This window comes from Protopterus annectens, chromosome 15.part0 (assembly GCF_019279795.1).
Source record: "Protopterus annectens isolate FY-2018-M chromosome 15.part0, PAN1.0, whole genome shotgun sequence".
Taxonomy (NCBI): Eukaryota; Metazoa; Chordata; order Ceratodontiformes; family Protopteridae; genus Protopterus; species Protopterus annectens.
Window position 1 is genome coordinate 8,441,372 of NC_056749.1, and position 26,149 is coordinate 8,467,520.

General features: G+C 40.5%; 1 protein-coding gene and 1 long non-coding RNA gene across 2 annotated transcripts in view; one reads left to right on the forward strand and one right to left on the reverse strand.

Moving 5' to 3' along the window:
• CC2D1A (coiled-coil and C2 domain containing 1A) overlaps nucleotides 1-19,909 on the reverse strand; it is a 3,016,164-nt gene extending 2,996,255 nt beyond the window's left edge. Inside the window, exon 1 of the mRNA XM_044057686.1 lies at nucleotides 19,773-19,909. The gene's annotated coding sequence lies outside the window, so the exon portion shown is untranslated. The remainder of the gene's footprint in view (nucleotides 1-19,772) is intronic.
• A 3-nt stretch (nucleotides 19,910-19,912) lies between these two features.
• LOC122790113 overlaps nucleotides 19,913-26,149 on the forward strand; it is a 64,884-nt gene continuing 58,647 nt past the window's right edge. The window contains exon 1 of the long non-coding RNA XR_006362924.1: nucleotides 19,913-20,343. This is a non-coding gene — a long non-coding RNA (uncharacterized LOC122790113). The remainder of the gene's footprint in view (nucleotides 20,344-26,149) is intronic.

Genomic DNA, 26,149 nt, shown 5'->3' on the forward strand with positions numbered 1-26,149 from the left:
TGACATACAAAAGCCATGTCCAACCCAGAATTGATGGACATGCTCCACCTAAAGAAAACCATATCCCCTCGAGCCACACGCTCTAGGGATCTAAACCTCACCACAACAATAAATAGGACATGCTAGAGGGATAGATTCCTGACCCAGGAGACTTCCCATGCTCTGGAACAAGATTCCAGTCTACATTAGGCAGAGCTCCTCACTAACACTCAAGAGAAACCTTGGCGAGTGGATGGGAAACAGGAAGTTTACCCCGGGGATCACTTCAGTGACTCTGCTGGACAGAGGCACAGGGAACTAATCTAAGGGGGCGGCGAAAGCCAACACATTCCGGCTAGGCTTATAAATGTCTTTGGGCAGATAGCCTAGTACCTACCTATGAACATGAAGTCATAAATGAAAACATACAGTTAAATTCAACAACTGCAAAAAGTTAACAGAACAAACCTAAGTCATAAATTAAATTCTGTAATTGTCAAAAGATAAGCTAGACAAGTTAGCAGAGAAAAACGATATAAAATAAGGGGGATGGTGGGTAAGAGCTGTCACTGAGGCAGTGTGAAATTTAAACATCTACTGTTACAGGTATGTAGGACTTGTCCAGCTGTACTATGTTCAGTATCCACACTGCCTCAGTGGTATTAGTGTAGATTACCAAAACTTATCCTACCTGGCAGGAGGAAGGCTAAGGATCCAAGAGCATCTGCAGAATGGTTCTCACAAAGCCTGCTCTGCAACATGAGAAAGAATCCTATTTGTAGTGCTTTGTACAGTTATGAACACAGCGCCATGTTGTTGCATCTAGAATGCTTCTAGAGACCACTCATTTCAAATATGCCACCCAAGAGAATAAAACTCTGGTGGAATGTGCCTTAACCTTGCCCGACGAAGATTTACCATGGAGGGAGCAACAACAACAAAAAAAAAAAAAAAACAGCAGCAAACCCCTCTCACCCCCTAAAGGGCCCATATCTTTAAAGGAAGAATGCAGAGTCCCTGCAATCAAAACTACGCAAGTAAAAGCTGCACTCTCTAAAGCCAAAAACACAGCATCCATGTCACCGGACAACATCCCAGGCTGCGTTTTACATGAACTTCGGAATGAACTGGCTCCTCACCTAAGCACCATGTTCAATCATAGCCTCAAGTCACGCGTTGTGCCCACTTGAATGAGACACAACAACAGTTATCCCACTCCACAAAGGGGGTGCCACCACTGATCCCAGGAACTATCGCACTATTAGCCTGACGAGTCTGGTCAGTAAGGGCATGGAACTCATAAACAAAAACATTGGTAACCTCCAAACTCCAGACCCCACCCAGTTCGGGTTTGTGAAAGGCTGATCATACCTCCTGAACCTGATCAACTTCTTTAAGGCAGTCACCAAAGCCATAGACGAGGGTAAAGTGGTTCACAGTCTATCTTGACCTCGCCAAGGCTTTCAACACCATCCCACATTCTGGAATTATAGCTAAACTCACTAAACTAGGTATAAATCCCTACATCACAAGATGGGTTGCCAACAGGCTCACGGACAGAACCCACACTGTAAAAGTTGCAGACTCCAAATCGGACTTCAAACCAGTGACAAGTGGAGTATCACAGGGTTCAGTCCTGGGACCTCTCCTGTTTGGTATCACTTCTCTGAAGTATAGGCTAACACAGAAGGCCTTTGGCTAACGAAGTTCGCAGATGACTGCAAATTAGGAGCCACAGTCGAGACCCCAAATGATGTGGGCATCCTACAGAAGGACCTCACTAAGACAGATGCCTGGTGTCAGAGCCATGGCCTCAAGCTCAATGCCAAAAAGTGCACGGTTATCCCCATTGGTAAAAACTCTGTATCCATGAACTACCACATAGGCGGCAGTCTACTCAACACTGAATGTGTGAGGAGTCCTTGGGAGACAGGTGGACAGTAGTCTCTCCTTTGGTAATAACATCGCCACAGTAGTCAAGAAATCCTTCTACGCGGCACACCTCATCACAAAAGGGTTCTCATCTAGGAAAAAAAAAAAAAAGAGGTCATTGTTCCCCTCTACTCGCCACTCAGACCCATTATAGAGTACAATGCCCCTTTTGAAATGTACCTCACAAGACATCTGCAGCAGCTGGAAAGGCCACAGTAGTACCTCACAAAGAGGATTACTGGCCTCAAACAGATGCCCTACACTGACCATCTCAAAAAACTCCAGCTTTACTCCGTAGCATATCGCCTACTCCGAGGTGATCTCTGTCTAACATATAAAGCTACGTCAAACCCAGAGCTGTTTGACATGCTGCACCTAAAGAAATCCCAATCCCTCCGAGCTACAAGCTTTAGGGACCTAAACCTTGTCACCACAATAAACAGGACATGCTGGAAGGATAGATTCCTATCCCAAAGACTTCCCATGCTCTGGAACAAGCTACCCATCCATGTCAAGCAAAGTTCCACATTAGCACTCTTCAATAAAAATCTTGATGAGTGGATGCGAAATAGGAAATACACCCCGGGATCACTTACTTCTGTGGCTCTGTTCAACAGGGGCACAGGAAATAACTTTCTTGGGTGGCGTAAGCCAGGGGAACCTTGCTGGCTAGGTTTACGTAGGCCCTTGGGCCGATAGCCTAGTACCTACCTATGAACCAATGAGCAATCATTTGCCAAGAAACAGGTTGACCTTCTTAGCCCCAGAATAAGAAATAAACAGCTGTTCAACTAGCAAAGATGAAGCAAAGTCATCTAAATTGCAAACACACTGTAAAATAAATTTCCACATGAAGTCCTTACAAAATAGGAAGACATCAAAAGTATATAATAACAAATAGGAAGGGAAATTCCAAAAGGGATTTTTTTTCTGAGTCTGGAAGCTGTAATCCAGCAATGCAGGCTGCTGAGGAGATTCAACTGTGAGATTCCTACAGCTGGCACTAAAAGACTGAACAGCAGACTTCTTGTGACGGGGTTAGGCTTCCCCGATGGGTGGGTCTTAGCCAATCCTGTATCACAGGGAGTTAGAGAAGGGAATTCTGAGCTCTAGAAAGCTGCCAGTGTGGGTTTGTGAAAGCATAGAACAGAGTGAGGTAGTGTGAATGAAGATCATCATATACTCCATTAAAAAAAAATATACATATATATATATATATATATATATATATATATATATATATAGATATAGATATATATATATAGATATAGATATAGATATATATATATAGATAGATATATATATATATATATATATAGATATAAATATATATATATAAATATATATATATATATATATATATATATATATATATATATATATATATATATATATATATATATATATATATATATATATATATATATATATATATATATATATATATATATATATATATATATATATATATATATATATAAATATATATATATATATATATAAAGTACATCCACACCCTGTCAAAAACAAAATCAAAAGATGGGAGAGCAGGAGGGTAACTCTACAATGGCAACACAATTGTACTACGTTCAACATTAGCAGACATCTTAGCAATGAATACTACAGTTTCCAAGAAAAAGTATCAATTCAGCTTCATAAGGTGGTACAAATGGAGACGGAGTAAGCCTCTCAAGCACAACGTTCAAAACCCAAGGAACAGCCACCTGTTTCCCATGATGGCAAGTACATAATACCCTTTCAAAAAATGTAACTTGTGCATTAGCATAAAGGGGATCCGAGGACAGACAAGCAGAAATGGCACACAAATGTACCTTGACAGAGGAATACAAAATGCCACTAAACAGTGACTCATGCAAATAATCAAGAGCCAGAGGCAGCTGGAACCTGAAGAGGATCCTGATTCTTTCACTGGTGCCAACTAGAAATGTTTTTCCACTTACCCAAACATGACTTTCTAGTAGCAGGTTTTTTGCTTCCTTAAATACCTGCGGCACATCCTCAGAAAAAAGGCTACTAAAAAGAATTCTATTAACCAGGCAGTTAGCTGAAATGTTTCTGCACTGGGGTGTATCAAACTCTTTGCGCGTGAGTAAATACAGGTCTGTTGGGAAGCTTGTAGCAACTGACCTTGACCAAACTGAAAATGGAGAACCATTACTGCCTTGGCCAAAAGAAAGGTCAGCAGAATTTAACTCAGTTACGTTACATATGCAATAGTAAATTATATGATGGCTCCAGAAAATCAAAGCTGACGGAGAAGGAAAACAGACATGATATTTGGCCTCAGAGACACAATGACTATTCAAAGTCCTGTCATCACAAATGCTTCATCAGTCAAAAAGCAAATTATCTCTAGTTATATCCAGGTATTTATAAACTCATATTTCCTGAGCACATCAAAGTTCAGAATATACACAAAAGGCTTGGTGCCCTTTATTGTATACAAAGCTGCCCATCTGCATCCTCAAAAAAATAAAATAAAGAAATAAGCCAATGCACTACTTATGCCTAAAATACCAGTTAGCATTAGTACCAATAGGCAATATCAAAAACACATTTCATAAATTAGAATCCATCTATTATGTATTATCATTATGTACTATAATTATCAGTTTGGGTCTGTTTTTGGATATTTCTAAGGAGCGGTTTCTTTCTACTATTTGACAGTTGGCCTGTAAGAAGAGGGTTCCTTTGTATTAGTGCTTTTTACAATTCCGAAGGTCGATTTTTTATAAAATCTATTTTGTACATATACTTATATGATTTAACAGCTTCATGAAACATTTTCCTTTACAATTATTGAAGACATTGTTCAATTTTTGGGAACCTAAATTAGCCTGTTGTGAGCTACAGGCAGATGAAGAAGCCATTTTCTTTCTGAACTCTGTGAGCACTTTATTCACTTTAGTGCTTTTGGCCTGTTAGTGTCTTTTTGGACAATTCGGAAAAGTGGTTTGGCTTATAAAAAGGCTCCTTTTTGGTTGTATTTACTTACTTAAATATCAAATTTTGTATAAAAAACATTCATGTACATATGTATGTGATTAGGACGTGCTGTGAAATATTCCTTTTATAATTTTTGCAGAAATTGATGAAAAGTCTTTGATAATTTATATTATGCACATTTTTTGTTTTTGCAAAAGTCTCTGTCATTGTACACTATACAAGAAGCTGTTGACGAATTTATACCAGTAACATTTTTCCTTTAGACATATTTATTTTATATATATATATATATATATATATATATATATATATATATATATATATATATATATATATTATATCCCTCCCTCCTCCAACCAATCCTCACACACCTTTCCCCCACCCCTTCCTCCAATCTACCCGACTCTCACTACCACACCCCCCCTCCCATCTAATATCGCATTACCCTCCTCTCTATCACTTCTAACTCCAACTACCAAGCTCTCCCTTGCTCCTAAAATCCTTATCTCTACATCCATCCTTATCCTTCTTCTACTACCTCTTTACCATGCCAATTCCTATACCGACTTCCATTTACACCCTTCACCTCTTCTTCCCCACCCCCTCCTTTACAACCCACTTCCACAACATCTCTGCCTCTTTAGTTCCCTCCCACCCTATCCTTCTCTTAAAAGTATTCCCCAAGCACTACTAAACCTAAACCCATTCACTAACATCCACTTCCATCCAAGTACAAACCTAATAAACTTATCCCCCATCTCACTTACCTTTGCTTAGCCGGCGACATTCACCCCAATCCAGGACCAAACTTCTCTCCAACAAACCACCCCAGCACCAACAACAAAACCACCAGTAAACACCTCAAATTCCTCACCATCAACGCCCAAAGCTTAAAAAATAAATTAACCCTCTTTCATGCCTGGCTCAATCACAACTTACCTGACATTGTAGCCATCTCTGAAACCTGGCTAAAACCTCACATAAGTGACTCAGAATTCCTTCCCCTGGATTTCATTCTCTCCGATCTAACCGCCCAAGTAGAAGAGGTAGTGGTGCAGCTTTAATCTACTCCAACCACTTGTCCATCACTCCTTATCCTAATCCCATCCCTTCTTTCAATAATGCTGAACTTGTAACTGTCCTTCTAAAAATAAACAACCAACCATAAAACCATCTGCATCATTTCCCTCTATATTCCTCCTGGTAATAACACCAATACCCTGGAAGACATCCCCTCCTGGACCTCCTCTAATATTAAGCTAGAAACCTACATTATGGGAGATGTAAATATTGACTGGGAAAAAATCATTAACCCTAATCCCACCATAACAATCAACCTATTTAACTTCACTCAATTTACTAACTTCATTACTAGACCTAACAAAGTCAACCCCCCAGGCTCCATACTTGACTGGATCCTAGTATCTCATCCCAACAAAAATCATAAAATCTGGTGTTATTCCTGACCCATTAGGAGACCACCTCCCTGCCTTCACCCTTCGAGCTACACCCACTTCCCTACACTCTCTTAGGGTTGGCAGGGTGGCCTAATGGTTAAGGTGTTTGCCTTACGAACACAAGGTGCAGGGTTTGAATCTCACAAGGGATAATTGGCTAGGCTTAAAATGGCTCGCAAGGGCAGTTAGCCTAGTACGAATCTATGAGTCTATGAATCTATGAGAATCTATGAGTCTCTCACCAGTACATTCAAACTTATAACCTAACTTTAACCCTACTACTTTCTCTGACTCCCTTAAACTAATCAACTGGAACCCCCTAAAAACTCTACCATTAGACGCAGCTGTTCACTATTTCAATTCAACATTCGTAACTGTCCTCAACTCCCTAGCTCCAATAAGAACAAAAAGAGTTAAAACTAAGACCACCCATGGCTCACCAAAGATACCAAAAAGATTATGCTCCAAAGGGATAAAACCTGGAAAGCCTACCTCCAATACAAACAGCCAGAAATCTTGTTTAAATATAAACAGCTGAGAAACCTATCCAAAAAACAAGTCATTAGAGATAAAAAGTCTTACTACATCAAACTACAAGCAAATCATGTAAAAAACCCCAAACAATTCTGGAACTCTATTAATTCCCTCATTAGGCCAGGTAAAAAAATAACCCCAGTCCTGACATCAGCAAATCTGATCTTGAAATTGCCTCACTATTCAATACCTTCTTCACCTCTTCTATCGCTGAGCTAACCAAGACCTTTACCAACAATAACCCTCCACCCCTCCCTGCTCAATCTTCCCCTCCCTCCTCTCCCCCTTCTTTCGAATTCAAATCCATCTCCACCAACCTAATAAAGAAACTTCTCTCTAAACTAAAGCCTTGCTCCAATGCCCCTGACAGCATTCCTTCCTCCTAAAAATAGCCTCAGACGTTATTGCTCTGCCTATCAGCATCCTGATCAATAGATCACTACTTGAATCCTATGTACCCAAACTATGGCGCACTGCATTTATTCTTCCACTCCACAAAGGTGGCAAAAACTGTAACGTCTCCAATTTCCACCCCATAGCCATCCTCTCCCCAATCTCCAAACTTCTTGAAAAATGCATCCACCTGCAGCTCTTGCAATTCTTTACCAAACACCAGCTACTCTCCCCTAGCCAAGACGGCTTCCGCCCAGGACATAGCACCAACACCGCCCTTCTCTCGTTCTTACATACTGTCAATTTAACCCGTGACTCTGGTAATATGGTACCCTCTATTCTGCTGGACTTCTCTAAAGCTTTTGATACCATCTCCCATACTCACCTACTAAACCATCTCTCTAATCTCAACCTCTCCCAAAAAAACTCTTTCATGGTTCTCCAGCTATCTTTCTGACAGGTCCCAAGCCATGAAATGGGGCCAGGCCACCTGCAATTTCCTTCCTACCCCCACTGGAGTACCCCAATGTTCCATACTTGGCTCACTGCTATTCAATATCTTTATTAATGACTTCCACAAAGCCATACCTAATACCAAAATTGTGCAATACGCTGACTGTTCCACTTTGATCTGCTGCGCCACTAACCTAACAGAGCTCCAATTTCTGACACAAACTGCCTTCTCAACCACCGAAAACTGGATGCTCCAAAATCACCTCACTAAATGCCAACAAAACTAAGATCCTTCTATTCTCTCCCTCAAAATCCTCCCCTCTTGATAAAAACTCACTTCAAATTACCTTCTTGATAAAAACTCACTTCAAATTACCAGCCGTAACAACTCCACTATCGAGATCGTACCCTCCGCCAAACTTCTTGGTGTCACCACTGATCACCTACAATTTAAACACTCATATCCAGCAAAACATCAAGAACACACACAAAACTTGGCCTACTTTACAGAAACAACCACTTCCTCTCTCCTAACTCGTCACAACCTCCTTCCCTCTCTACTGTATGGCGCTCCTCTGCTCACTAATTTACCTTCCACACTTACTTCCAAACTGGAAGTATGTTGCAACAAAATCTCCTGATTCGTCACCAATGCCAAATCCTCCTCTCATCACTACTCCTCCCTTCATTCATTAAACTGGCTTCGTGGTCTGCACTCTTGTGGGAGAAGAGGCTGGACTCTGCCCTTCTGAGCTGGGAATTTCTGGTTAAAGGTTTATAGTGCCTGAATATTTGAACTGTATCTTACTGAAATTGGTACACCTTGTTTGCTCTAGCATAGACTAGATCCAGGCCTGGTGAATCTAGCTTTGTTTATATGCTTGTTGTTTGTTTGCTTGTTATTTCCCTGGAAGCTAATTCCACCTAATGCGCAACTTCTCAGCGCTTCTGTGGATCACTAGTGATATCTGCATTGCTTACTGTACTTATTTCCTTGTTTCACTTGAAAGAAAGTTACTGTTTGTCGTTTTTGCATTTAGTTACTTGTAACACATTGCACTCAAGTTACCTGGCACTTGCTCACTAAAGCAATTATATAAGTCAGCACTAAAAATTAAAAGCACTACACCCTCACTCCCCACTGGCCCTTGTTTTCAATTAAGGATTTCCCAATATTATTCTAACATGTCCAAAGGTCAGTTGTCAATCTCCTCTCCGGTCCAGCTGGTGAATCTGGGAATCTTGAGGCAATGTTATAACTGCCTCATGTACACAGACAACCCTCTCCTCCTCCCACATAACACAAATACTTGAGAGATGCAGCTATTTAGCCAAACTGGAGGCTGAGCTCTCTCAACTCAGGACTGGCAAGACCAGACAGGAGGAGAAGGCAACTACACACACCACAAAACCAGCCTCACATAATGCTACCACTCCACTGAATCAAACACATAAACACACAAAGACATACTCGGAGGCTCTGAGTAAAAATTTACCTAAACAGCAGAGGCCTCCAAAGCAGACACCCAAACAACTGCTACCTCAAGACACCCCACAAGCAACACATAAACCACAAAATCAGTGTGCAAAGCAGTCACAGCCCTTAAGGCCAAATACAACACCAAACATACTTGTCATAGGTGACTCCATAATCAGACACACTGACGTCCCACTCACCAGGCTGAACAAGGAGAGGGTCACAGTAAGCTGCCTATCGGGCGCTAGAATCCGCCACGTAACACAAGCACTCGGGTCACTCCACGGCAAGTACAAATATGACACAGTCATTGTCCATGCTGGTGTGAACGACCTGAGACGTACCTCCCTGGACTACATGAAAGAGACATAGAGGAGCTCTCTGATTATGTAGCCCAGGCAGGTATGACCCTAACCCTGAGCAGTATCCTTCCTTCACCAAGAATGATGCCACAATATAGAGACAAGATGATCAGCTTTAACAATTGGCTTAATGTCTGGTGTCATTCAAAGGGGATCCAGTGTCTGTCTGCCTGGGATGACATGCTTGACAAGCCACGCTGCTTTGCAAGGGACGGCTTGCACCTGTCACCCCTGGGATTCCGGATATTGGCTAAGGCTCTTGCCACCCCCATAGTGCCTTTTTTAGGCAAGGCTCAAATTCTAAACCTACCACCCTAGAAAACAAAAATGGGAAGAAACTGAGGGTAATGCTGCTCAATGCCATAAGTCTAAATCTCAAAATGCACGCACTCGAGGCCCTTCTCAGTATGGAGAACATTGATGTCTGTGCTGTAACTGAAACCTGGTTCAAGGCTCCTGAGAGCACCCCGGCACTATTAGGTTTTACCTCATATCATGCTCCGCCCCAAAACCCAGACCACACCACAAAAGGAGGGGTGTATCCATATTCATAAAGGATACCCACACCTCCAGGTTGGTGGCAACGCACGAAGCTTCGGAAACCATCCAGGTGCAACTAACCATAGGCAAAACTGCTCTACAGATTGTAGCATGCTACAGGCCACCCTCTCAAACTCAGGAACCCCACACAGCCTTCCTGAAGACACTGGAGGGTATAAATGTATCTCCAAACACCATCATATTGGGTGACTTCAACTACCCGAATATAGACTGGGAACATTACTCAAGCCCTAACTTTCTAGCCCAACGGTTCCTGGGGTTCATAAATTCAAATGCCATGGAACAGCTAGTCACTGTTCCCACGAGAGGAGAAAATATACTAGATCTCATTGTCACAAACATGGGGACAAAATGCTCCACACCGGAAGTATATCCCTCATTGGTGAGATCTGATCATAAACTAATCTCACTGGAAATCCACATCCCGCCCCCACCCCAAACAAAAGACCATAGTGAAGAACTTCTCTAAAGCAAACTTCACACTACTCAAGACTGGTGTGGTATCCTTCAAGGCCCCTGAGCCAGTGGAAACCACAACCCAAGATGCGCAAGCCCTTACAAATGCCTTCTATGAACACCTCCAGGACTGCATGGATCAGGCAATCCCAAATAAAACCAAGACTCTTTCCACAAAGGGCAAACGTCCAGTCTGGTGGACCCCAGCCATTAACAAACTTTACAATAAGAGGAGAAAGCTATTACATGATAGAACAAAATCCATAAAAGGGAAGTCACCCCTGATCATTATTAGTAAAAAAATACGAGCACTCATAAAATCAACTAAGGCCAATTTTGAGAGAAAAATTGCCATGGATTCAAAGGACAATCATAAGGCCTTTTTCAGCTATGTTAGGAACCTGGGTGGAAACTCCCAGATATGCTCAGAATTAGTCCAAAATGATACAAAAATCACTGAACCCACAGACATTGCCAACATACTGGCAGACAGGTTCAGTGCAAACTTCACCCCCTCTCCCCTAAAGGAGAGATAACTATCCCAGCCGAGTGTAGCCTCCCGGACATCTCAAATGCGCAGGTGAAAGCTGCTCTCTCTAAAGTTAAAACACAGCATCAATGGGACCGGATGGTGTCCCCAGCTGTGTGCTACACGAGCTAAATGAGGAATTAAACCCGCACATAAGGCAGCTGTTTAATCTCAGCCTTACCACAGGATACGTGCCCAAGGAGTGGCGACGGCAACTGTGGTCCCACTCCACAAAGGCGCCTCACGGACCCTGGTAATTACCGCCTCATAAGCTTAACAAGTCTAGTCTGCAAAGCTATGGAGAGGATCATAATGGAGCTCATAAACAAAGATATAGGGGACTTGCAGACATTGGACCCGACCCAGTTTGGCTTTGTCAAGGGAAGATCATGCCTTTTGAACTTGGTCGACTTCTTCGAAACAGTCACCAAGGCCATTGATGAGGGAAAGGCAGTCCATACAGCCTACCTTGACCTTGCAAATGCTTTCGACACAATACCCCACTCGAGTATTGTAGAAAAACTTACCAGCTTAAATGTAAACCCATATGTCACAAGATGGGTTGCAAACTGGCTTAAGGACAGAACCCACAGGGTTAGAGTTGCTGGCGCTATGTCAGACTCCAAGCCGGTCACAAGTGGTGTCCCACAGGGCTCGGTCCTTGGCCCCCTATTGTTTGGCATCTACTTCTCAGAAGTACAGGCCAACATGGGAGGACTTTGGCTGACAAAGTTTGCAGACGACTGCAAACTGGGCCATAGTGGAAAGTGCATCGGACATGGATATCCTTCAGAAGGGACTCACGGAAACAGATAGCTGGTGCCAGAGCCATGGCCTGAAGTTAAACGCCAAAAATGTATAGTCATACCCTTCGGGAAAAACAAGGTAACCCCAAGCTACCATATAGGTGGCAATCCACTAAGCACAGAAGAGGTTATCAGGGACCTGGGGACCCAGGTTGACAGTGGCCTTTCTTTGACACTCACGTTGCTAAAGTGGTTAGAAAGACCTTCTACATTGCCCACCTGATCATGAAGGGATTCACATCCAGATCTAGTGAGGTCATTGTTCCCCTGTACTCTTCACTTATCAGACCAATGATAGAGTACAATGCCCCATTCGGGATGTATCTCACCCGACATCTGCAGCAATTGGAGAGACCCCAAACGTTCCTCACCAAAAGGATAAAGGGACTCCAAAATCTGTCATATACTGCCAGATTGAAGAAACTCCAGCTCTATTCAGTCGCATACCGTCTGCTCAGAGGTGACATGTGCCTGACATACAAGGCCATGTCCAACCCGGAATTAATGGACATGCTCCACCTCAAAAAATCAAAATCCAAAAAAAACACTAGAGCAAGCGACTTAAACCTTAGCACGGATATAAATAGGAAGTGCTGGAGGGATAGATTTATCACTCAGAGACTCCCTATGCTGTGGAATAAAATCCCGGTCCATGTGAGGCAGAGCACCTCGCTGACTCTGTTCAAGAGAAATCTAGACCTGTGGATGGGAGATCGTAGGTTTACCCCGGGAATCATCTCTGTGTCACTGCTGGACAGAGGCACAACAAACTAATGGGCACAGTATTTTTTTCATATAAGGGGTGGCGTAAGCCACAAAAATTTGGGCTAGGCTTATAAATGCCTTAGGGCAGATAGCCTAGTATAAACCTATGAACCTATGAACCTATGAACTCTCCAATCAACTTGACTTTCTCCAAATCACCAAAGCCCACAAATTACTGTTCCAACCCACTAACTGCCCTGCACTATCCAATATACTGCAACCGTATACCCCCCTCAGATCCTTTAGATCTACCCACCAAAACCGGATTACTGTTCAAAAACCCAAGCGCCCAGCTAGTCAGCTTCTGTTATCCTTTTCCCTAACTAAAAAATGGAATGCTCTGCCCTCCACACTGAGGACCTGTGACAACCTTAGTAACGTTAAAAATCAACTTCAGTCTTACCTCTAAACAGGAAATGCAACTGTACCCTTCAGCCCATACATCTCAAGCTCTCCTCCCCCTTTACTCCTGGATAACCTTCTTACCTTCCTAACCTCGCTCTCAAATGTAGATTGTATATGTACCTAAACAGTAAAATCTAGCTATTATGCTATATGCTCGTCTTTTTCTCCTGAACAAAACTGTAATGGTTTGTTTTTTTAATTTTTTGAATGCAACCTGTTGTTTGTAATGCAAACTGTCTTTGAAACTATTCTTGTAAGTAAACTTTGTATTGTGGAGCTTTTCTCCCCGAGCCTCCACTGAAAATGGGCTCCCCCAAGCCCAGTGGACCTCCCCGGTCATCAAACTGGAATAAATAAATAAATGAAATAAAATTAATTGCACAGCCACTGTATAGCTCACACTTCTCATAACATTCAACTTTACACTACTGAGAGACTTCTACCCTCCACTGTGAAAACATTGCTGTCCATTACTAAACCTAACAACAATGCAGAATACTTTCTGTACTCACACTTCACTGCTAATAGCTGGAATACTAATCCAGTCCACTTAAGAACTCTCTGCAAATGAAAGACGTTACATGGCAAGTGAAGCAACATCGGATATACAAATGGCTCTGCACCTGCACCACCCCTGGTTAAACTAGTACGACTATAGCTATATGAATTTTGCCATGACTCTCTGCTACACAAAATTAAATGTACTATTATAACTACATCCTCCTCTATCATCTCAACTCCTTTATCTTCCATGTGCCTCTTCCCCTCTTTCCTTTCTTTGGCTGCTCTGTCTGTCAAGTCTTTATAGTAAGAAGCATTTGCATATAAAACCTGACAATGTATACTGATCTACTAAAAAATATCGATATACAACGCATGTAACTGTTAATTTTAATCAAAACTATTTGTAAATGGTGTAACGGATGTCAAGGATCCGAATAATGTAACTGTTGCTCATAAATGAAACTTGACTGTAAATGATGAAATTATACAAACACCATGGTTATCATTTGCATTATGTAGCTTTTCTCCCTGAGCCTCCTCTAAAAATGGCACAACTCAGTTGACTCTCCCCATAAACAAATGCCAATACATAAAGACCTAGGCTGCATGCCATTAACTAACAGAATAAAGTACAAAATCATATATAACCAAATTTTCTTCACTCTATTTGCCACTACACAGGTAGTAAACTACTAACAGACTACAAAGATCCTGCGGGGGAAAAAAAAAAACTCTTGGTAATAAAGAAAACACTTTCTAAAATATCCAAGTATCATCAAAAGAATCGGTGCCTTACTTACAGCTATTTGCTCTCCCAAAACAGGAGTAGTCTGTAGGGAATTTTTAAAATCTACCAACTCATTACATTCCCAAAACACGTTCCCAGTTACCTCTTTCATACCATTCACATCCACATTTGCTATCCACCTGAGGAAAAATTCTTTAAAAAGTCTGCTTTGGGTTTAAAATACTTCAAAATCCTTATTCTGGACTTGGTTGCATACTTGGGAGCGATACACGTCCTCCCATTGTTCCTTTGTAAATTGCTTTTCCAGCCTCTGTTTTCAATCTTTTCTAACCTCCTCTAATTGATCGCTATAGTTATCGTGCAATACTTTATATGCCCTACTAATTATCCCTTTTTAACAGAAGCTTCTGTTCTTGATTTAACTAAAAACTCTACTAGAGCAGGTCTTTCACTTAAGATTCTCCTATCCCTTTTTTTGCCTGTACGCTGACATTAATCCCTGGTAGGAAGGCAGTCTCGAGCCTGCAGTCCAAATGTCATCTTGGCCTCATCCCACTATGTTACCTATCTCTCTCTATTTGCCCTCAATACTTTGGTGCAGCGGTAGCGTTGTCGCCTCACAGCAAGAGACTCTCCCGCTCGATTCTCGGCTGGAGCGCCTTCTGTGTGGAGTCTGTATGTCCTCCCCGTGGTCATGTGGCGTTCAAAAGACATGCGTGAATGGGCATGCCTTCGTTGAAGGTTGGGTGCCAGGCTGGCAACTCGGCACCATAAAAATCCACTGCCAATCATGAGTGGACCGGAGTTCCCCTGTGGCAACCCCTAACCAGGAAAAGCCGAAAGAAAAACAACCTTGGTTCCTTTGCCAATTTTCTCTAGTAAATTTCAGCCCTTCATGCCTATTTTCTAAACACTTACTTGCAGTCTTTCCAATTGGCAACATCTCATTTCTCCATTCTTGTACTGGCTTAGTTCTTAGAATAGTTTCTGCTACTTTAGGGAGAAAAATAACCACACCGAATATTATATTCATAAAGATCTGCATCCAAAATCCCTCTCATTCTACTTCTTGACCTCCCCTCTGCTTTCTTCATCATCCATTTTAAATTATGACATTCTGGTTATGTATACTAGTCTTAAATGCAAGTCTAAAATATCCCTACAAATCAAGTAATCTTAAACCATGTTGTTCTATTGGGAGGATCATCTTATCCCACTTTACTCTTGCCCTCTTCCACGCCCAGAAAAATGTCTTCAACTCTTCATTAATTATTGTCCACAACTTCTCCTCTGGTTTGCAAAAATATGCCTGATCCATATATATAAAACTGAAGTAACTAAAAACATTTTCCCTTCTTGTATTGTGTTCTTCATATCCATAAACAAGAGCTTCCAGTTTCTCGTTTTTTGTATTAACTTTTGTTTAGTCTCCTCCCACATAGCTGGCGTAACAGAAGCCTTTCTAAGCTATATTTTATCTTATTGTGCTCCCATAAATATGGGTATTGCTGAACCAATTCGTGTGTAGATAAATAATTTGCATCTATAAACTTTGTTTTATCTTAATTTTATATGCTGAAAACACACAACACTAACATGTCCTTTTCTGGATTTATCAGGACAAAATAATATCTGGAAATAAAGCCAACTTTTTGTGATAATCATGCCAGTTATATCTTTGAATTTCTGAGCCTCTTATTTTCTTTGCCAATGGCTCTTAATACAAAGCAAATAAATGAGAAAGAGGACACCACAACCTAGTTCCTCTTTTCAAGCACAGCTTATCAAAGAGAATCCCTCCCACTTTAATTCTTGCCTCTGACCCTTCTATCTTCCTAATTAAACCTATTATTGTATCAGGGGAATGCAAATGCTCCCATTGTCCTACTCATAAAATCCCAGCTTACTCTATCGAATGCTTGTGCTGCATCAACGGCCACTAACAGTGGTATTTTCTTACATTCTGCTTCTCCCTGGATCATCATTGTTGTATTAATGTTGGCAGATGTTTGCCTACTCAAACCTCACTGATCCATATTTTTGGCAACACATTTGCCATTCTTTTAGCTGATATAGACATACACATTTTATAATCTTGGTTTAAAATTGAAATGCGTCTTCATGAAGCTGGATCTGATGGGTCTTTACCATCTTTGGACAATACAACCACCACTGCTTTTTTTCAAGATGATGGTTCTTCACCTCCTATTAAAATACAGTTAAATAACTCTTTCAGGTCTTTTTCATTTTCTTCCCTCCAAACTTCCACAGGAACACCATCTGTACCTGGAGACTTGGAACGGGGGTACCTTTATATTGTCTAAATTAAAATTTGATAAGTGGTTATGTCCACAAGTTGAACTACACCTTAGAAGAGCACCAAGGACCAGCTAAGAGCATCCGGGGGGGGGGGGGGTAGTGTTGTTGACCATTTCCACTGGGGGATTTTTCCCATTTATGTCCTACCACTTCATACCCCCCCTTGTGTCCGCCTGTTACATCAGGGTGCTATTCCTTTGTATGCACATCTCCATGCAGGGAGCACCTAGATAAATGCCCTCCTCCTGATAAGAGCATGCCCATACCTCCTTGCCACTGTCTGACTCCAGAGCCACTCATTAAACCTAGGTTGCTCGGGCCATAGTAAGGGCTTTATCCCTGTTTGCCACAGGGCTATTTTTTTTTACAGTTGTTTACAAGGTCCAGCAGGGCTGGATCTGAAAATGCCTTATATGCCAGACAGAGATCACTTCTCAGTAACCAGTAGCAGATGGAGTACAAAGATAGGGCTTTACTGCAATCTGTATAGGACAATGTGTTAATTAGCCTAGATTCTCTGCATGGACTCTATTTCTGGATCCAGGACAGGTTTTGTGAATACCCTTTTTCCAGGGACTACTGGAGTCTTAGTTTATTGGCTTCCCTTTTTTAGATTCATAAGTAGTTGCCAGGTTAACAGTCCAGGGTGCTGCGGAGCCTAACCAAAATTTCCAATTGCTGCTAAACACGGTCAGGTTAAGTGACACATTAGTATGTAAATGAGAGCTGAGAGACTCAAACCCTCAACAACATTAATATTGCTCACAGTGTTAGCCCTCAGTGACTTTTCTTCCCAAGCTCTGGTAATATACCTATATGGCTTGGGCTACAATAGTGACTTATGTTTGAACCTAGTAGAGTTGTGCAAGTAAAACTTCCCATAACAATAAATAAATGTTCTAATATATCACTGTTGCAGTAGCCTCCCCTTCCTCCAGTCCACATTTACTGTTGGCAGTTGTTTGTTGTTGTTGTCTAGAAGTGGATTTCTCCACTCCCTTTTTATGCATTTAGTGTTTTTTTTATTTTCTAGCATTATCTTCAAGGCTCTTGGCTACTTCCTGAGCATAGATTGGCTCTAAAGCTTTTTCTGCTCTAGCTGCATTTTTATGGATCCTTGCTTGAGCTCCTGACAGCTGTAGCATGTGGAAGGTGCACTTAGCTTTTGTGAAGCTGGCCGGTTGCAATCCATATGAACTAGTATAGCTGAGGCTATGGCAGCAGTGGTCTAATAGAATATCTATTGTTATGGTAAATTTTACATGCATAACTGTAATTTTGTCTCAAAGGTTTCAGAATATTTAACGGGGTATAACTCATGGTTCCTTTTATGTGGTTGTCTCACCATATAATTTTCCTAACTTTTTTAATAATTTCAAAAGGTTCTTACAAGCAGCATGTCTTCTGCTGTGGGTACTAAATGAAGTAATTTGTCTCCACTTTTGAATTCTCGGAAACAAGTGCTTTTGTTGTTTACTGTCTGCTGCATGTTCTGCAGTGTCTCCATTCATTCTTTAACTATAAGCATTATAAACAAACTTGTTCTAAGGGTCTGTAAGACACGCACTTTTGAAGGTGGGTATTTTCTTCCCCCTGTGTTTCTTTTGCTATGTCTAGCAAGCCCCAAAACTATCATTCACTGACTGTTTTACTCTACTGAGTTGCAGAAAGAGAACTACTTCTTCCAGGTTGGTTAAACTGACAAAAATGGCATCTTACACAGCTGTCACTACCATTACAGCACATGTTGCTCACAATCACAGAAAGCTCTAGTACTACTCATTTCTGTTAGTTTAGAAAACTAAAACTGAAGTCACTCAGATGAAACTAAAATGCAATACAAATTCTGAAACCTTTGAGACAAAAGTACAGTTGTGCATGTAAAATTTACCATAACAACAGATATTCTATTAGACCATTTTAGTTGGGAGGGTGACCCAACGGTTAAGGTGTTTGCCTTACAAACACAAGGTGCAGGGTTTGAGCCTCAAAAGGAATAATTGGCTAAGCTTAAAATTGCTCGCAAGGGCAGTTAGCTTAGTACTAATCTATGACCCTAAATTCATGAAAGCCCAATATATTCCTGGAGTGCCACAAATTCAGATTAAATCACAGAGATGCTTGATGCAATCTGATAAATTCCAAGACAAAAGAACAGTGAACTTAAAAGAAATAACAATGTTTTCTAGAACCTGCTGTTCTAAAGCAGTGCTGTATTCCTGAATTTAAAACATGCACACAGATATTAGCATATAAATACCTTATGACTTACAGACACAAAAAACAATTACATGAAGGTTGCAGTAAAGTATCAGTCGGTAATAGCAAATTACAGAACAAAACATCCTAGATATTTTGATCACAAGCAGTAAGAACAGGAAATTCCTTAAACAAAAAATGACAAAGGTACACATGATACTGACTACCACACAACACGTTTGGGGTTAGCATAATTATTAAGGTGGTTACCTTACATACAAAAATTACAGGATTTGATGCTTAAGAAGCATAACTAGACTTTAAACAAACCTCCTGGGGGTCGTTCGCCTAGTAATTATCAATAAACCTATGGACATGTCATGATCTACTTGCCTGATACAGTGCAATAGGTATGTCTGCTCACAATCACCAAATAAAGCATTACTACCTTAAAATAAAAGTTAAATTTCTGTGTGCTTATATACATTTTCTGAACACAAACCCTGGTCTAACTACCCTAGCGGCATAATCTGCCTTGAAATAAGATGTACAGTCTTAGGGAAGACACTGGCATGGCGTAAATGGTCTCAACACTCAGTTGTCTTGTATTTCCTACACCTGGCTAACATGGTCACCACTAATGTGACACTAATTAAAGACTTTACAGAAGAAAACAGGAATGCTTTTGTTAACCGTAAGCCACTCAAAAGCTCGACTGTCCCTCTTTCTTTTTCATTCTAAATATCATAAACAAATTTGGTATTCTTGATGTGAGTGCAATCTTGCTCAGGTAAGTTCCCCAAACCCGGAAGAATCTACCTGTAACTATCCGGCATAAGATAATTCACTGGGGTACTCTCACAGTAATTGTTACTTTTATTTTCTCGCAAAGTTGTGTTATCTATTAGCAGAAACAAAATGTTTACCTGAACTCATAAAGTATGACATCCAATCCAGTTACTAAGAACTACCTTTTAAGTTTCTTCTCCCTATCAACAGTCACCAACAAACTGGTTTACACCTACTTTACGACTTCTCCGACAGTGTGGTAAATAAGAAGCGTCTCTGCCATCTGCGTTGTAAAACAGACAGGTATTGGAATTGTGTGTTAAAAGTACATGTCACATAATGTAACTGACAACGGAAAGCAAGTTTCATTCAGCCCATCCTCGCAAGCTTTACCATTATGTGAAAACAAAAAAGTGTACGTTTAAACTAGGTTAACTTTAAGTTCCAGTATGCAGCAAATTAACTATAATTCCCAGAGAGTGTTGCAAAGCAATAATCCCGTGACGTAATGGCAACTGTTAGGAGGTCGATGGTGCCGGCTGAGTGGACAGCAGTCGAGAAACGTTTTCCAAAGGCGGGAAAAGGCAAGGTGGCGCGTGCCTCTGTGTATCTTGTTGGTCCGGCCGAGGAAAAACACGAGTTTGTGTACTGCTGCAAAAGTGCTGCACTTCAACGTGAATTATTTGGATAACAAAAGCAACGGGTGTTGTAAGTAACAAATTTAGGTGCTGATAGTAGGAAGTGCAAGAAGATTTTGTCACCAGATCGCTTACACTTCACCAGTAGCCGTGTATGTGTTTGTAGAGAAGACTGCGGGTGGCGTGGCATTCAATAAGCATGAAGCTGTATTTCACATGCTTATTTGAAAATTGTACTTATTTTGTATTAAAGATGAAGCATTAATCATACATCTTAACTGTCCAGTTTTCACAGAATGTCCAGATTTTGCATGATATATTTGGCCTGTTCCTCATAAAATTTGAGGTTTTCTGGCAAATCTGTGGGATGATCTGAGGACTGAAGTAATCAAATAACATACATTTGAGTATCAGTCTTCAAATCCTTCAGAATATGTATGTTGACACAAACCCTGTTACTCTAGAAACGTTCTTAGTTTATCATTATCTTCTTTTGGCTGTTCCCGTTAGGGGTCGCCACAGCGGATCACCTGTTTCCATTTCTTCCTGTCCTCTGCATCTTGCTCTGTCACACCAACCACCTGCATGTCCTCTCTCACCACATCCATAAACCTTATCTTAGGCCTTCCTCTTTTCCTATTACCTGGTAGCTTCATCCTTGGCATCTTTTTCCCAATATACTCAGCATCCCTCCTCCGCACATGTCCAAACCAATGTAATCTTGCCTCTCTGGCTTTGTCTCCAAACCTTCCAACCTGGGCTGACCCTCTAATATACTTATTCCTAATCCTGTCCAACCTTGTCACACCCAGTGCAAATCTTAACATCTTTAACTCTGCCACATCCAGCTCAAACTCCTGTCTTTTTGTCAATGACACTGTCTCCGACCTATATAACATAGCTGGTCTCACTACCCTCTTGTAGACCTTCCCTTTCACTCTTACAGGTACTCGTCTGTCACAAATCACTCCTGACACTCTTCTCCACCCATTCCATCCTGCCTGTACTATTTTCTTCACCTCTCTTCCGCACTCACCGTTACTCTGAACTATTGACCCCAAGTATTTAAACTCATCTACCTTCGCCTCCTCTACTCCTTGCATCCTCATCATTCCTCTATCCTCCCTCTCATTCACACACATATATTCTGTCTTAGTCCTGCTGACCTTCATTCCTGTTCTCTCTAGAGCATATCTCCATCTCTCCAGGGTCCCCTCCACCTGTTCCCTGCTCTCACTACAGATCACAATGTCATTTGCAAACATCATGGTCCACGGGGACTCCTGTCTGATCTCGTCTGTCAACCTATCCATCACCATTGCAAATAAGAAAGGACTCAGAGGTGATCCTTGATGTAACTCCACCTCCACCTTAAACGCATCCATCACTCCCACCGCAGACCTCACCGCTGTCACACTACCCTCATACATATCCTGTACCACTCTTACATACTTCTCTGACACTTCTGACTTCCTCATACAATACCACAACTCCTCTCTAGGCACCCTGTCATATGCTTTCTCTAAGTCTACAAAAACACAATGCAACTCCTTCTGACATTCTCTGTACTTCTCCATCAACACTCTCAGAGCAAACATCTCATCTGTAGTGCTCTTTCCCGGCATGAAACCATATTGCTGATCACTAATCATCACGTCCCTTCTTAACGTAGCTTCCACTACTCTTTCCCATAACTTCATGCTGTGACTGATCAATTTAATCCCTCTGTAGTTACTACTGCTCTGCACATCACCCTTATTCTTAAAAATCGGTACCAAAACACTTTTTCTCCAGAACAGTATTTTAAAAACTTGTCTCAATTTTTGGCCATTTGTTCCTCCATTTCATCAAGAGGTTGAGCGGTATGATGACGCTCAGTGTTTTATCTGTAAACTAAATACATTTTACTGAGAATTTAAGTATATCCTTATCTTATACTATTGTTGATGCGATTTGTTAGTTTCTGTTTATACTGCATTTAACAGTGGTTTGTGGGATAACCTCCCTGGTTCCTCTCTGAAAAGGGGTAACTCCAGGCAGGGATGATTCAGAAAACCCAGAAGATTCTGATTTTGTTAATTGATGATCTGCTACAGTTTTTGTTAAAATGCAAAGTAGTGGACATCAATGTCCTACAACTTGAAATTTCAACAGTAAGAATATATACCATACACAATACTGGAAAGATACTTGATTGTTACAATATCTGACAAAGCCATTACAGCAAATAATGCAATTATAATGTTGTGATGTTCTACTGAACATCACTGGCAAGATAAAAAAGATCACAGTTCTATCATACAGAGGACTTCCAGACCCTAACCCACCTACAGGGATACACTGTCTTAATAGTTTGTATTGCTTTGCTTCTGCTCTGTTGGATAACCCTATAACTGAGTTACATGAACATAACATTACAATAAGTTTTTGGATGGGAGATCATAGGTTTACCCTGGGAATCATCTCTGTGTCACTGCTGGACAGAGGCACAGCAAACTAATGGGTATAGTATTCTCATCCTAAGGGGTGGTGAAAGCCACACACACTCTGGCTAGGCTTATAAATGCCCTAGGGCAGATAGCCTAGTATGAACCTATGAACCTATGACATTCCATCCTTCCCCTGCTATCACTCTGTCATTACTGTTAGATCCATCTGGTTAATTGGCGTTAATGGAGAAGACTGCTGAGCGTAACTCATATCTATGACTACAAATGTGGGTTATGCTCAGTGCAGAGTTCTCCATTACCGCCTAGTATTTAAACTCTTGCCTCCAAAAACAACCAAAGACACTTTTTAAAATATTAATAGCATTATGTTGGAAATTTGAAAAGGTAAAATAATCTTAGTCTATAAATTATTGCACTTATCCAATAAGTGTAGTCCACCACCTTTTCTCACAGATAAATAATTGCAAGAGACAGTGCAACATTCTGAGAGAAAGCAAAACAGGTAAGAGGTATGCTTGAAGAGATGTCCACAAAAATAAAGATTGCAACCTCAACTGTGGATGATCTTTGTACCTGTAACCTTTAAATGCCTAGGGAAGTTATCCAAAATTTGTAAATATAACACTATAGTGCTATACTATGATATAATATGATGATGTTATACTGCTGTCATCCCACTTGAATCCATTTCTCTCTTCTGCACTTCCTTCACCTTTCCTTCTTTTCCTCCAATTACTTTATAATTACTTGTCTCCTGCAACTCTGTATGTTTCATGTTACTTTTCTTGCTTTTACTGTGGAACTTTTCTCCCAGGGACTCCGGTAAAAAAGGGCTTTAGCCCAGTCAGATTTTCCCACTCAACAAATGTCAAATAAATAAATGAAATAAATAATAAAGGTTCAATGCAAATAACTTGTTTTGAGGTACAACTAATACATATACACAGTATAGTACCTACTAACCCAGAGATAATGAAGAGCACTGGACTGAAATAGTGTCTTTGCGATCATGATTTAAAATGTTATGACAGTAGTGTGCATGTGTACAACTATGCTTCTGCTGTGAAAATTCAACCATCATGCAAATATACTATTTCAGTCCTGTGTTCTCCATGATCACCAGTTAAAGTATAATTTTAAAACCATTGACATACTCTCACCCTTACTAAACCCCCATGCGCCATCATACCCCATTCTGATTCTTCCACTTTTTTTCCAACCTCTAGCGTGTGTGCTGTGCCACAGCTACCCTTATAATTTATTTTCCTTCCCTACCCACTGTTATTTTTTTTTATTAACAGCTTACTCCTTCTCTATTCCACTTTTTTCCTTTGTGAATTATTTAATTTAGACAGTACCTGCAAATGGTCAGTTGTGATCAGTGTAGTACCCCTGTAAATAAATGTAAAATAAATAAAAAAAAGTTATAATCCTTCAACTCTTCCTTTCCTGTTTATATTTTTTACGTCTTTACTACTTCTGTCTTTCTCTTCTTCCCTGTTTAAATCTGTTATTTATATATATATATATATATATATATATATATGTTTTTATATATATATATATATATATGTATATATATATATATATATGTATATATATATATATATTTTTTTTTTCGGATTATCCTCTTTTCCTCCAACCTTCCTGCTTATGTTTCAGTTTCACCTTCCACTGCTACCCTCATGACATGAACACTCTTCAACTTTCTCTTCTTCCCCAAACCTTTAAATTTGTCCTTCTCTGCATCTATCTCTAATGGTATCCCATTCCTGTAACTACCATATATAAGTATATATATTAATGCAATCACACAGTCTGTAGGTCCCCTAATCTCTATCATTCTTTGTAATATTTACAACCTGTGTTCTATTCTTTTTCCTACTCTGAAATCTCAACTTTTGCTAGCTTAGCTGCTATTTCAACTTCTTGAAATAAATTCCAAGCATGTCCTCCATTCTTATCTGTGGCTATATTACCTTACAATAAGCCAATCCTAAGCGACCAGTTTTCTGCTTTTGACAGATCTTCCTACTTTCATCTGAGGAATAAAACTTCTTCATGTGACTCAGTCCCTGGTATCCTTTTGTTTGGACTACTCTAATGCCCTCTACCTAGCGTTGCCTGACTATGAACTTGACTTTTAGCTTGCTCAGAACTCTGCAGCCTGGTTATTTCCAGATATATCTCATTCCTAACATACTGAACTGGCTCTACATGAGCTACACCATTAACTTCAAAGTTCTAGTCTTGGTTTAGCTGCCCCTGAATGACTTGGGTTCCCCCTCATTTGTGAGATTGTCTTGAGTGGTATTGGCCACGCTGCTCTTGGGGCACTACTGTGGGGGGTACCAATTCCAGATATGAGACTGGAGTGCTCTAGCACTCAGGAGTTACACCTCTGTTGCATGCTACCTATGTGGCAGAGGGAATCCTTCATCTTAAGCACTACTAATATTCCCTATGACTTAGCCCTTGGGCTTTTCCCTCAAATGGGCAGTGTCTTGTATTTTATCATTGCTGTGTGCCATATTTTACCACGCATTTCTTTATGTTCTGTTGTAATGTACTCTTGTATATACTGTTTAACTTTTTTACATCTTACTTTTATAATTGTGAATGTTAATTGTCGTTAAATTTATTTAGTTTAAGTAGTATTTTATTACAGATTTATTACATCAAAAACTCTTTGTATTCAGCATAACAATGAGAAAACACAGGCATCGTGGAATGCGTTTTATTTGTGTATAACTTAGTCGTTCTCCCAGTCTGTAGTTTACATCATAATGGCAGCTGTTCTTACCATTAAGAATTGCACTGCCAAATTCCCCAGTAACTTATTGTTCTGCACTCCTGGTTCCTCCCCAGTCAAAGTCATGATCATCACAGGCTGTGCTGATCTGTAAGTTCTAAAATTAGTGGGAAACATTTACTTGTGTACCTAGTTCCAACTACATCATCTACTGTAAGATTATCTGACTTCATTCAAGTTGTCTCTTGCAGTATCCTGTATATATCAGCCATCCCCAGGAGATCCCTTTTCTTCCATTTCCTAGTGATTGTCTTCCTCACTACTGGAAGGATTAACATTAGTGAGGCATTTACCTTGGGCTGCCCAAAAATACATTCTGATCAAATATATCCTTCCTGGCCAAAATTCTTCCAGTAACTTGCTTATCTGCTGGTTGTATTGCTGTAATCTAGGGCATGCCCAAAAACATAGGTCTATGACCCTACTTGCCCCGTAGTGCAATTTTCTTGTTTTTTTCCCTTGTTCTCTATACTTTATGTTTTATTTTTTATTTTGATCATTCTATGTATCTCAGTTGTTATTGTATATAAATGTTGTTGTTTGGGAAAAAACGTGTACCTGTGAATTACCACATAGGTGGCAGTACACTAAACACCGAAAGTGTGATAAGAGAC